We start from the raw sequence: 11,230 nt of genomic DNA, 5'->3' as shown, positions 1-11,230 counted from the left end.
CCCCCCCTCCCATCCCACTTTCTCTTCTTCTTCTTCTTCTTCTTCTTCTTCTTCTTCTTCTTCTTCTTCTTCTTTTTCTTCTTCATCATTCCTCTAGTTCCATATTTTTTTTTCTTCTCTCCCCTGTATAAGCAACGTTGGGTGTGGTTAATATCCGGATGGGTGACAATCTTTGCCGGCTTTTCTCGACGCACTCGGACTGCGTAAGGTTAACATAGGCGGGGTAACTTGTCCCCGAATGGTGGGAAAAACCTTCGTCACAAAAAAAAAAAAAAAAAAAAAAAAAAAAAAAAAACAGATTCGAATTTTTCACAACTTTTTACGTAGGAATCGACCTTTTATTAATAATATTTTCCCAATTGCAACTGCTCCATTGCAACTCCTCCATTGTAGAACTTTGCTTCTAAATAAATAAAATAAAAATGGCTGAATCACGTGCTGTCAAATGTGATAGCCGTCAGGGTTATATCATTCTATCTCGCCTTTTAGCTCTTTTAGCTGAGATTTCCACAGCTGTCTTGTTCTCACGCGGCTGAGTCCACTCTGATATAGCGGCACGTGTTGTCCCAGACCCGTCCAGATACCAACCACGCGCATCGTTACTTAACTTCTGTGATTTCTGATTGTTTTCTAATACTCATCCATTCCCAGTACGTAGGTACTCCTTCTCTCTGCCACTCCCAAGTTGGTATTTCATTTATAACACATTGCATATCCAATTATAATTTCCAGGCGCACATACAAATTTTCTTCCTACATTTTTTCTTCGTCGAAGGAAAAATACCATTTTTGGTAACTGATAGGTAAACAAACCTTCAAGGGTTATAGGTACAAAACATTTTTTCATCGAAGGAATCTTTAGTTGACGCGCCCTGTTTTTTCTAAAAATGTACCCACTACCCAACCACACAACTTTTTAGGTAGGTAGATACTTTCTTTTTCACAAGAAAAGTTTTTCTTACCATTTTTGATTCTCACTCAGTGTCACACGCTTTCCCTCTCTCTTACTGCTTACTCGCCATTTATTTTGGTCCTTTTCCATTCTCTCTCTCTCTCTCTCTCTCATTTGTCTCTTTTAAGTCTCAAGTCTTTCTCATTTCCTACTATTGTTTCTCTCCTTCTCGACCCCTTTTTAAGTATCCAATTTCTCTCTTTCTTATTTTACATCCCTCTCCTCTTTCTTTCTCTTTCTCTTTCCCTCTCTCTCTATCACACGCTTAGATGCACTCACTTACTCTTTCGTTTCTTCCTGTCTCTTGCAAGTTCTGATGTCTTCTGTTTTTGATATTTTTTCCTTCTCTCCCCTGTATAAGCAACGTTGGGTGTGGTTAATATCCGGATGGGTGACAATCTTTGCTGGCTTTTCTCGACGCACTCGGACTGAGGAAGGTTAACATAGGCGGGTAACATGTCCCCGAATGGTGGGTAAAACCTTCGTCACAAAAAAAAACTAGAAGTTATAACTACAGTGATGTTACATAGGATGATAGGTATACATAAAGATGAATAAGAACAAGTATGAATAAGTACCTATCTGGTAATACAGAGAAAGTAAAATGAAACAGTGAAGAGAAAAAGTCATAGAGCAGGAAAAGAATGGGCGAATAGATCAGTTGCGCTTACTTGGGCGATGTTTCAAAGTCATAGAGCAGGAAAAATGAGGACCAACGGAATTTTTCTTTTTCTTCTACGACTTCTAGATACCGAGATAAATCGATTTAAAAAATACCGGTAAATCGTGAAGTTTGACGTCACGGTATACGCTCCCGTAGGCGATGACGTCATAATTAATGACTCCCGCTTCGTTTGTTTGTGCGCAAGCGTTTCTGCGCATCTTCAAGGGTGGGTAGGTACGAAACATTTTTTCATCGAAGGAATATTTAATTGACGCGCCCTGTTTTTCTAAAAATGTACCCACTACCCAACCACACAACTTTTTAGGTAGGTAGATACTTTCTTTTTCACAAGAAAAGTTTTTCTTACCAAAAACATTCATGTGGATTTTAGCCTAAATTAAATACACTATAGGTAGGTACTGCTGTTGTTGGTTGTAGAACTGAATGAATTTTGCAGAAGTAGAATTAATAGAGCTCGTACGTTGAGTTCAGAAGCCCCATTGGGATCAAAATCCATTGAGTTGAGTGGCTTTCCTTTGTGTGGTGAAGATTTTGGTCAAATTTCATTAAAATCGGACAAACGTTTGAGAGTTATAGTGAAATGAAAAATCAAAGATGATTCCCATGACATGGGTCACCCAGAAAGATCCCCTGATTTTTCACACAACCTATACCCTATATATGTATATATCAATATTTTATTAGACGAACTGCTCAACTATTGAGTTGCCAAATGACACAGTATACTAAGTCAGACACAAATGTTATAAATTTCAAAGAATTAATTTGACGATGGGATTAGTACACTAAAAGAAAAGTTTTTCTTCGACCAAAAAAACGTTTTTTTTTTTTGTCAGTCCACAAATAAGTACCTATCCATCATGACCCCAATTTGAAGAAGGACAAAAAGTTCATCATCAAACATACATTAATTTATTTAGGAAAACCTTCTTTAAAAGAAAAGCGGTCAAGCGTAGGTACAGGGGATTTTAGGGGACTTTTGGGCAATGATTCAGGGTTTCAGGGTCTTTAGCGAAGACTTACTAATTTGTCCGAAGCAATAGGCCAAATTTCCTGGACTCCATATTACATTTGCAGCTACTCGGGTCTTCGGAGCTCGTATGGGAATAATGAGACCGCTTCCTGGTTGAGTTACACAGTTTACTGAACCTTTAGTTACTTATATTCAGGATAGAAGAAAGCCAGACCGAACCTTATCTGTTTAGGATAAAATGCCCCCAGGCTTGAAGAAGGGAAAAAAGTTCATCATCAAATAGGTATATGTACCTATATTTAGGAAAACCTTCTTGAAAAGAACTCATTTCTCAAAAGCGGTCAAGCGTACAGGGGATTTTAGGGGACTTTTGGGCAATGATTCAGGGTTTCAGGGTCACATACCGAAGCTTTAGCGAAGAGTTACTAATTTGTCCGAAGCAATAGGCCAAATTTCCTGGACTCCATATTACATTTGCAGCTACTCGGGTCTTTAAGGAACTCGTATGGGAATAATGAGACCGCTTCCTGGTTGAGTTATACAGTTTACTGAACCTTTAGTTACTTATATTCAGGATAGAAGAAAGCCAGACCGAACCTTATCTGTTTAGGATAAAATGCCCCCAGGCGGGAATCGACCCCGCGACCTAGCGCTTACAATGCGCTACCCTTCAATCTAGCAAGGCTAGCAAGAAAATCAATTGAATAAAAATTACACCTATTACCTAGACTCCTAGAGTAAGTACATTAAAATGACAAATCACCAGTAACCAGAAAAACATAAAATATGATAAAATATAAAAAAAGAATCACATAAGCAGCCAATAGTTACAGTAGATCAGAGGTAGAACGGTGGACTTCTAATCCGGGGACCTGGGGTTCTGGTCCAAGTAGCGACATGAAAATTTACTAGCGACATTTCGAGCTGGTTTTATACACTTTTATTTACACATCAATATTATTTAGGTTTTATTAAGACTGTTATTTAGGGATAGGCGGATAGGTAAGGTATTTTATTTTTACAGAGGACCACAAAAATAACGAAAAATTAACTGACACACTTTCGCGATATACTTACGCGAAACGAAAAAAAAAATCCCACTTTCGCGTCATTTTTCCCGCCGAGCACAATGCAAACTTTTGTTTACAACTGAAACTGAACTGACTGGAAAAATAAGGGAAATTTTCATCACTTGCCGTCGCGTCGCCAGTCGTTAGAGAAGGGAGGGAAATTTTGGGAAAACGGGGGAATTTTCGCTACGCATGCGGGATTTTTTTTAGGTAGTTTTCCGGAAAGAAGAAAACAAGTAAAAATTAACTTTCGGAACTAGGAACTAGCTAGGTATTTGACTAGTGACGTGACCTAGGTTGGAGATAGAAAACTCACATGAATAGAACCATGTTTGAATTTGAAATCATTTAGGTATTTAATGCTTTTCAACACAAGAGGTTGTTAAGCTCAAGTCAAATGTCAATCATGTACAGAAATATAAACAAAATGTAGATACTGCACAAGTCACTCGGAAAGTGGTGTAAAAATCCTGATTAGGAGCGTAAAAAAGATAATATAGGTAGGTACCTATTACCTAATATTATCACGTCACGACTTTTTTTTTTCCAAATGACAGATTCATATTGAACTGTCGAGATTTTAAACATAATGTTTACTTCAAATTTGAATTTTCCCGCAACATCCACCCGAATGCAAGCTCTCAATTAAAACTAACTTTGCTGAAAGAGAGGTAAAAACAGAAAGTTAAAAAGTTGGCACAGAGACTCCGGAAAGTGGGAGCCCAGGTCATTGACCCACTAAAACTCTGAGCATTAGTATTTCCCTGAAACCCATTAACCAGATAGCCTTCTTTCTAAAATGCCTCCTCCTCCTCCTCCTCCTCCTCCTTCTCCTCCTCTCTCCCAAAACTTCACTTGCCAAACTCATAAATAAAGACAGTATTAAACAATGAGGGCATAAAAAAAAGAGTAAAAATAGAGGGAGAAAAAAAATCTGGTGTGAACATTGCACGACTTTTTTTATCCTGTTGTATTTTTACTTCTAGAATGAAGTCGAACTTCATTTAGTTTTGAAATATGTAGGTATGTACCAACCACTAACTGTCAAAATGCGGTCAAAAGACCGGTAACTGATGGTCCGATCCCGATGTTCAAACAAGCTGGGCCCGTCCCTCCGGGAATTTTTTAGTCCGTAGTTTATTCGATCGTGATTAAAGAAAATCAGTACCTATGTACCACCTACCTAATTTGTTTAATATTCAGTTTATTATTATTCTTGATTTGATTTTTTTATTATTATTATTTATTTTACTTTCATGTGATGATTTAAAATGAAGACTAGAGCCCGTTCTCTCTTTATTCCCAATATAATGTTTAAGTCACCCACATCCATTTATTGGCCTTGCTCGGCGTAGCTTAACATAGATGACGCTAAAACCGGTCTTAAATTATAACGACTGAAGTGTTATCTAAAACTTTCTCGCTTTGAGTTCATAGGTCGTCGCGACAAATTTCAAGATCAGAGCTTTGTGTGAGACGTCTAAAGTTACATAAGAGTCAATGCTTAGTGGACCCGAGAAGTGACTTTTATAGGGTAAAAACCGACTTTAAGGGTTAATTTCCTATGGGGAACTTTTAGGTTGAACACCCTGTATGTAGTTAGACAGTACAAGAATGTGATGCTAACTAGCCAAGTGCCCTCTTCGTAGTAATTACAGTTAGGTAGCTATCTAGCTACGTATGTCCATAGGTAGCAGCTTTGGCTGTGCAGTTAAAACCGTTCCCATTACAAGTCAGCGAAGAAAATCAGACCTAATGGAGAAAAGGTGAAACTTTTGGAAACGGAATCGATTCTGAAGACGCGCCATATTGGATTTCCTATGGTTTAGTACAGGCGCTATTTCGGTTTCCAAAAGAGAACCAGTTCCGTTTCCGAAAGGAAGGAAAACCTAAAATTCTTTTAGGTTGAACACCTTGTATGTAGTTAGACAGTACAAAAATGTGATGCTAACTGGCCAAGTGCCCTCTTCGTAGTAATTACAGTTAGGTAGCTATCTAGCTACGTATGTATATAGGTAGCAGCTTCGGCTGTGCAGTTAAAACCGTTCCCATTACAAGTCAGCGAAGAAAATCAGACCTAATGGAGAAAAGGAAACGGAACCGATTCTGAAGACGCGCCATGTTGGATTTCCTATGGTTTAGTACAGGCGCTATTTCGGTTTCCAAAAGAGAACCAGTTCCGTTTCCGAAAGGAAGGAAAATAAACCTAAAATTTCCTTCACCTGTGTTGAACATGTTTGTCAAGTTTCATGAAAATCGGACCAACCGTTCGAAAGTTATGGTGAAACAAACAAACCTAAGGCGAATTCTTCGAGTTGCAACATTGTCGTCGAGAACTTAACGTCGTTCTTCATTCGATCAATTATTATTATTTAGAGATATGTAAAATACATTATCAGATGACGTCATCAATCACAGAGGAAATGACTCCCAGTTGTTTACTATTAACAACTGAGCAGTAATATCTATGGTTCGGTGTTACCAACTCGAAATATCTGTTACTACTCTTTCCTGTACCTACATCTGTTACTACTCTTTCCTGAGCTGTTTCAAACCCAACCCTGCTAAACTCAAAAACTCCAATATTGGATTCAGATGGAGATTGTTGTGATCAAGGGATTTTAGTCACAAATCTTCGTAAATATTGATACTTATTTAGAAATCAGAGAAGGATCAAGAGAGTCTTATTACTATCGTAATAATAAAGGAAGGACGGGCTAAAAACCAAGGATAACAGGATTAATAGGATATTGGGACTTTTATAGGTATTACTTTGGGGGTCTAGGTTTTTCCATAACTTTTTCGATATCTCTAACCGTTTAATTTTCCAATATCTCTAACTGAAAACTGCCAAAAAAGTGGTCAAAATTTATAGGATACAGAAAGTAAAATTTGGGGAGAAAAGAGAGAGAGAGAGAGAGAAGAAAGAGATGAAAAGAAGAGAAAGAAGTGAATCCCAATTTAATTAATGCATTTGTCTCATATATTTTCAAGTGACTTCGGGACTATAAATCTGGAATTACTCTTGTGGAGATATACAGGGTCCCCTAGACACTCTCTCTCCGTTTTGAAAGAGGGACCATCCTTCAGGGTCCAATAGACCCCCTTTTTTCAAAAAGAGCATACATAAATTTCCTTATTGCCCCTGTATTTATTTCGAGGCTAAAATGAGGCTTCAAGAGAGAGGGAGAGAGAGATTTCAGGGTCCAATAGACCCCCTCTTTCAAAAAGAGCATACATAAATTTCCTTATTGCCCCTGTATTTATTTCGAGGCTAAAATGAGGCTTCAAGAGAGAGGGAGGGGGAGAAAGAGAGTGAGAGGAGAGGGAGAGAGAGAAGGAGGGAAATAAAATCAGTTTTATCCTGGGCAAGATTTGACTTTGAATTTAAATTTTAATCAAGTTGTTCAGTAAACATAAAGAGACCACCGAAGGCCCATCGACACCAACTGAGCAAATTTTCTTAATATATTGAACATTTGGACTAGTTTGCAAAGTTTCGTCGAAATCTTATATTTGACTTTGAATTTAAATTTTAAGCGAGTTGTTCAGTAAACATAAAGAGACCACCGAAGGCCCATCGACATCAACTGAGCAAATTTTCTTAATGTATTGAACATTTGGACTAGTTTGCAAAGTTTCGTCAAAATCTTATCAACCGTTTGGAAGTTATGGTAAAACAAACGTTGCAATTCGGGTTTTTGTAGATTTATCAATTGGGATTTTTTTTAGCTGTAGGTATTGTATAGGGAAATATTCCCTGAAAACTCGAATAGACCCTGTAGGATCATTAAAAGGGATAAGGAATGGGGGACTAAAAATAACTCACCTATTGTAGGGATATAGGGGGAGCCACCACAAAGTAATTTGAGATTTATGACTAATGTGTTAAAGTGGGATTTATTTCTTTGTGTACCCCTTTTATTTTGTTTTATTTGTTTCTGTTTGGTACAGGCGAATCTGGATGGGCAATAACAAGACCAAGGGATAGAGTAGAGTCCGATAGAGTAGGTATATTATTTATTCTCAAAATTATGAAGGTCAGAGAGAATACAGTTTTCCTGATTTTTGTTTGTTTTGTTTTTTTTTTTTGTTTAGTTTTTTTTTTTTTTTTTTTTCGGATAGGTACCTAAGGTATTTTATTTTTACAGAGGACCACAAAAATAACGAAAAATTAACTGACACACTTTCGCGATATACTTACGCGAAAAGACGAAAAAAAATCCTACTTTCGCGTCATTTTTCCCGCCGAGCACAATCCAAACTTTTGTTTACAACTGAAACTGAACTGACTGGAAAAATAAGGGAAATTTTCATCACTTGCCGTCGCGTCGCCAGTCGTTAGAGAAGGGAGGGAAATTTTGGGAAAAAGAGGGAATTTTTGCTACGCATGCGGGATTTTTTTTAGGTAGTTTTCCGGAAAGAAGAAAACAAGTAAAAATTTACTTTCGGAACTAGGAAATACCTAGCTATAGGTATTTGACTAGTGACATAGGAGTAGCTTAGAGATAGAAAACTCATATGAATAGAACCATGTTTGAATTTGAATTCATTTAGGTATTAGGTATATGCTTTTTAACACAAAGGTTGTTAAGCTCAAGTCAATTATGTAGGTACACAAATATAAACAAACAGGATGTAATATAGATACTGCACAAGTCACTCGGAAAGTGGTGTAAAAATCCAAATTAGGAGCGTAAAAAAGATAATAAATAGGTACCTATTACCTAATATTATCACGTCACGACTTTTTTTTTCCAAATGACAGATTCATATTGATATGTCGAGATTTTAAACATAATTTTTACTTCAAGATGGGATTAGTACACTAAGTAAGGAGGAGATTAAAACTTAGTACAAAGGTCGATGGGCAACTCATTCTACTTTTTACCTTAAGGCATTCAAAAGTTCAGACTTGTGTTACTTGACTTTATGAACACTCTGTAGAATGGACAATGCTTACCACAGGTCCTACAGCTATTAATATATATACAGTATGTCCCAGAGATAATGGACAATGCTTACCACAGGTCCTACAGATATTAATATATATATATATATACAGTATGTCCCAGAGATTTACCACAGGTCCTACAGATATTAATATATATGCAGTATGTCCCAGAGATAATGGACAATGCTTACCACAGGTCCTACAGATATTAATATATATGCAGTATGTCCCAGAGATAATGGACAATGCTTACCACAGGTCCTACAGATATTAATATATATGCAGTATGTCCCAGAGATAATGGACAATGCTTACCACAGGTTCTACAGATATTAATATATATGCAGTATGTCCCAGAGATAATGGACAATGCTTACCACAGGTCCTATAGATATCGTAAATTACGGTGGAAGTTTTAAGTGTCTCCACATGCAACACACAAGTATGCGTGTGTCTAATAAGGTCTCCACATAAGCCATAAGGAGGATATTAAAACCTAGTACAAAGGTCGATGGGCAACTCATACTATTTTTTACCTTAAGGCACTCAAAAGTTCAGACTTGTGTTACTTGACTTTATGAACACTCTGTAGAATGGACAATGCTTACCACAGGTCCTCTACTTTTTACCTTAAGGCACTCAAAAGTTCAGACTTGTGTTACTTGACTTTATGAACACTCTGTAGAATGGACAATGCTTACCACAGGTCCTACAGATATTAATATATATACAGTATGTCCCAGAGATAATGGACAATGCTTACCACAGGTCCTACAGATATCGTAAATTACGGTGGAAGTTTTAAGTGTCTCCACATGCAACACACAAGTATGCGTGTGTCTAATAAGGTCTCCACATAAGCCAATACTCATACAAAACTACAGTATTTTATGTCTGCATACAGGGTGTTCAACCTTAAAAGTACCCCATAGGATATTAACACGTAAAATCGGGTTTTTACCAAATAAAATTCCCCAGTGCACTTTGGTACAACCGATCGATTTTTCGTCAAAAGTTAGATAAGAGTCAATGCTTAGTGGACCCGAAAAGTGACTTTTATAGGGTAAACACCGATTTTAAGGGTTAATTTCCTATGGGGAACTTTTAGGTTGAACACCCTGTATGTAGTTAGACAGTGCAAGAATGTGATGCTAACTAGCCAAGTGCCCTCTTCGTAGTAATTACAGTTAGGTAGCTATCTAGCTACGTATGTACATAGGTAGCAGCTTCGGCTGTGCAGTTAAAACCGTTCCCATTACAAGTCAGCGAAGAAAATCAGACCGAATGGAGAAAAGGTGAAACTTTTGGAAACGGAATCGATTCTGAAGACGCGCCATGTTGGATTTCCTATGGTTTAGTACAGGCGCTATTTCGGTTTCCAAAAGAGAACCAGTTCCGTTTCCGAAAGGAAAAAAAACCTAAAATTTCCTTCACCTGTGTTGAACATGTTTGTCAAATTTCATGAAAATCGGACCAACCGTTCAAAAGTTATGGTGAAACTAACAAACCTAAGGCGAATTCATCGAGTTGCAACATTGTCGTCGAGAACTTAACTTCGTTCGATCAATTATTATTATTTAGAGATATGTAAAATACATTATCAGATGACGTCATCAATCACAGAGGAAATGACTCCCAATTGTTTACTATTAATAACTGAGCAGTAATATCTATGGTTCGGTGTTACCAACTCGAAATATGTACATAGGTACGTCTGATTTGTCTAAAACTCTGTTGCTAATCTTTTCTGAACTGTTTCAAACCCAACCCTGCCAGACTCAAAAACTGCAATATTGGATTCATATGGACATTGTTGTGATCAAGGGATTTTAGTCACAGATCTTCGTAAATATTGATACTTATTTAGAAATCAGAGAAGGATCAAGAGAGTCATGCACGAATTAAGGAGCGCGGTAGCGCTCCGCCAAGTCAAGAAAGTTTGACCGCTTTGGGATACAACTAAAGGAAGATATTTTTGGAGATGTCCTCGCTCTGATTCAGAAGTTAGAGACCAACCGTTATGGTGAAACTAACAAACCCAAGGTGAATTCATCGAGTTGCAACATTGTCGTCGAGAACTTAACTTCGTTCGATCGATTATTATTATTTAGAGATATGTAAAATACATTATCACATGACGTCATCAATCACAGAGGAAATGACTCCCAGTTGTTTACTATTAATAACTGAGCAACTGAGCAGTAATATCTATAGTTCGGTGTTACCAACTCGAAATATGTACATAGGTACGTCTGGTTTGTCTAAAACTCTGTTGCTACTTAACTGAGCAGTAATATCTATAGTTCGGTGTTACCAACTCGAAATATGTACATAGGTACGTCTGGTTTGTCTAAAACTCTGTTGCTACTCTTTTCAGAGCTGTTTCAAACCCAACCCTGCTAGACTCAAAAACTCCAATATTGGATTCATATGGAGATTGTTGTGATCAAGGGATTTTAGTCACAAATCTTCGTAAATATTGATACTTATTTAGAAATCAGAGAAGGATCAAGAGAGTCATGCACGAATTAAGGAGCGCGATAGCGCTCCACCCCGCCAAGTCAAGAAAGTTTGACCGCTTTGGGATACAACTAAA

At 37.4% G+C, this 11,230-nt stretch overlaps 1 protein-coding gene across 4 annotated transcripts in view; it reads right to left on the bottom strand.

Annotated features, from left to right (window-relative positions):
* Positions 1–11,230, bottom strand: part of LOC113466656 — a 62,276-nt gene that overhangs the window by 26,302 nt on the left and 24,744 nt on the right. Inside the window, exon 1 of one of the 4 annotated variants that reach the window (XM_026822241.1) lies at positions 7,885–7,903. The exons of 1 other annotated variant lie outside the window; for it this stretch is intronic. The gene's annotated coding sequence lies outside the window, so the exon portion shown is untranslated. Of the gene's footprint in view, positions 1–2,660; positions 2,834–3,441; positions 3,500–7,884; positions 7,904–11,230 lie in introns of those variants that run through there. 2 more of the 4 variants (XM_026822240.1, XM_026822239.1) reach the window with 2 other exon arrangements.

Source organism: Diaphorina citri, unplaced genomic scaffold (assembly GCF_000475195.1).
Source record: "Diaphorina citri unplaced genomic scaffold, Diaci psyllid genome assembly version 1.1 scaffold308, whole genome shotgun sequence".
Lineage (NCBI taxonomy): Eukaryota > Metazoa > Arthropoda > Insecta > Hemiptera > Psyllidae > Diaphorina > Diaphorina citri.
This window is presented reverse-complemented; position numbering and strand designations above follow the sequence as displayed.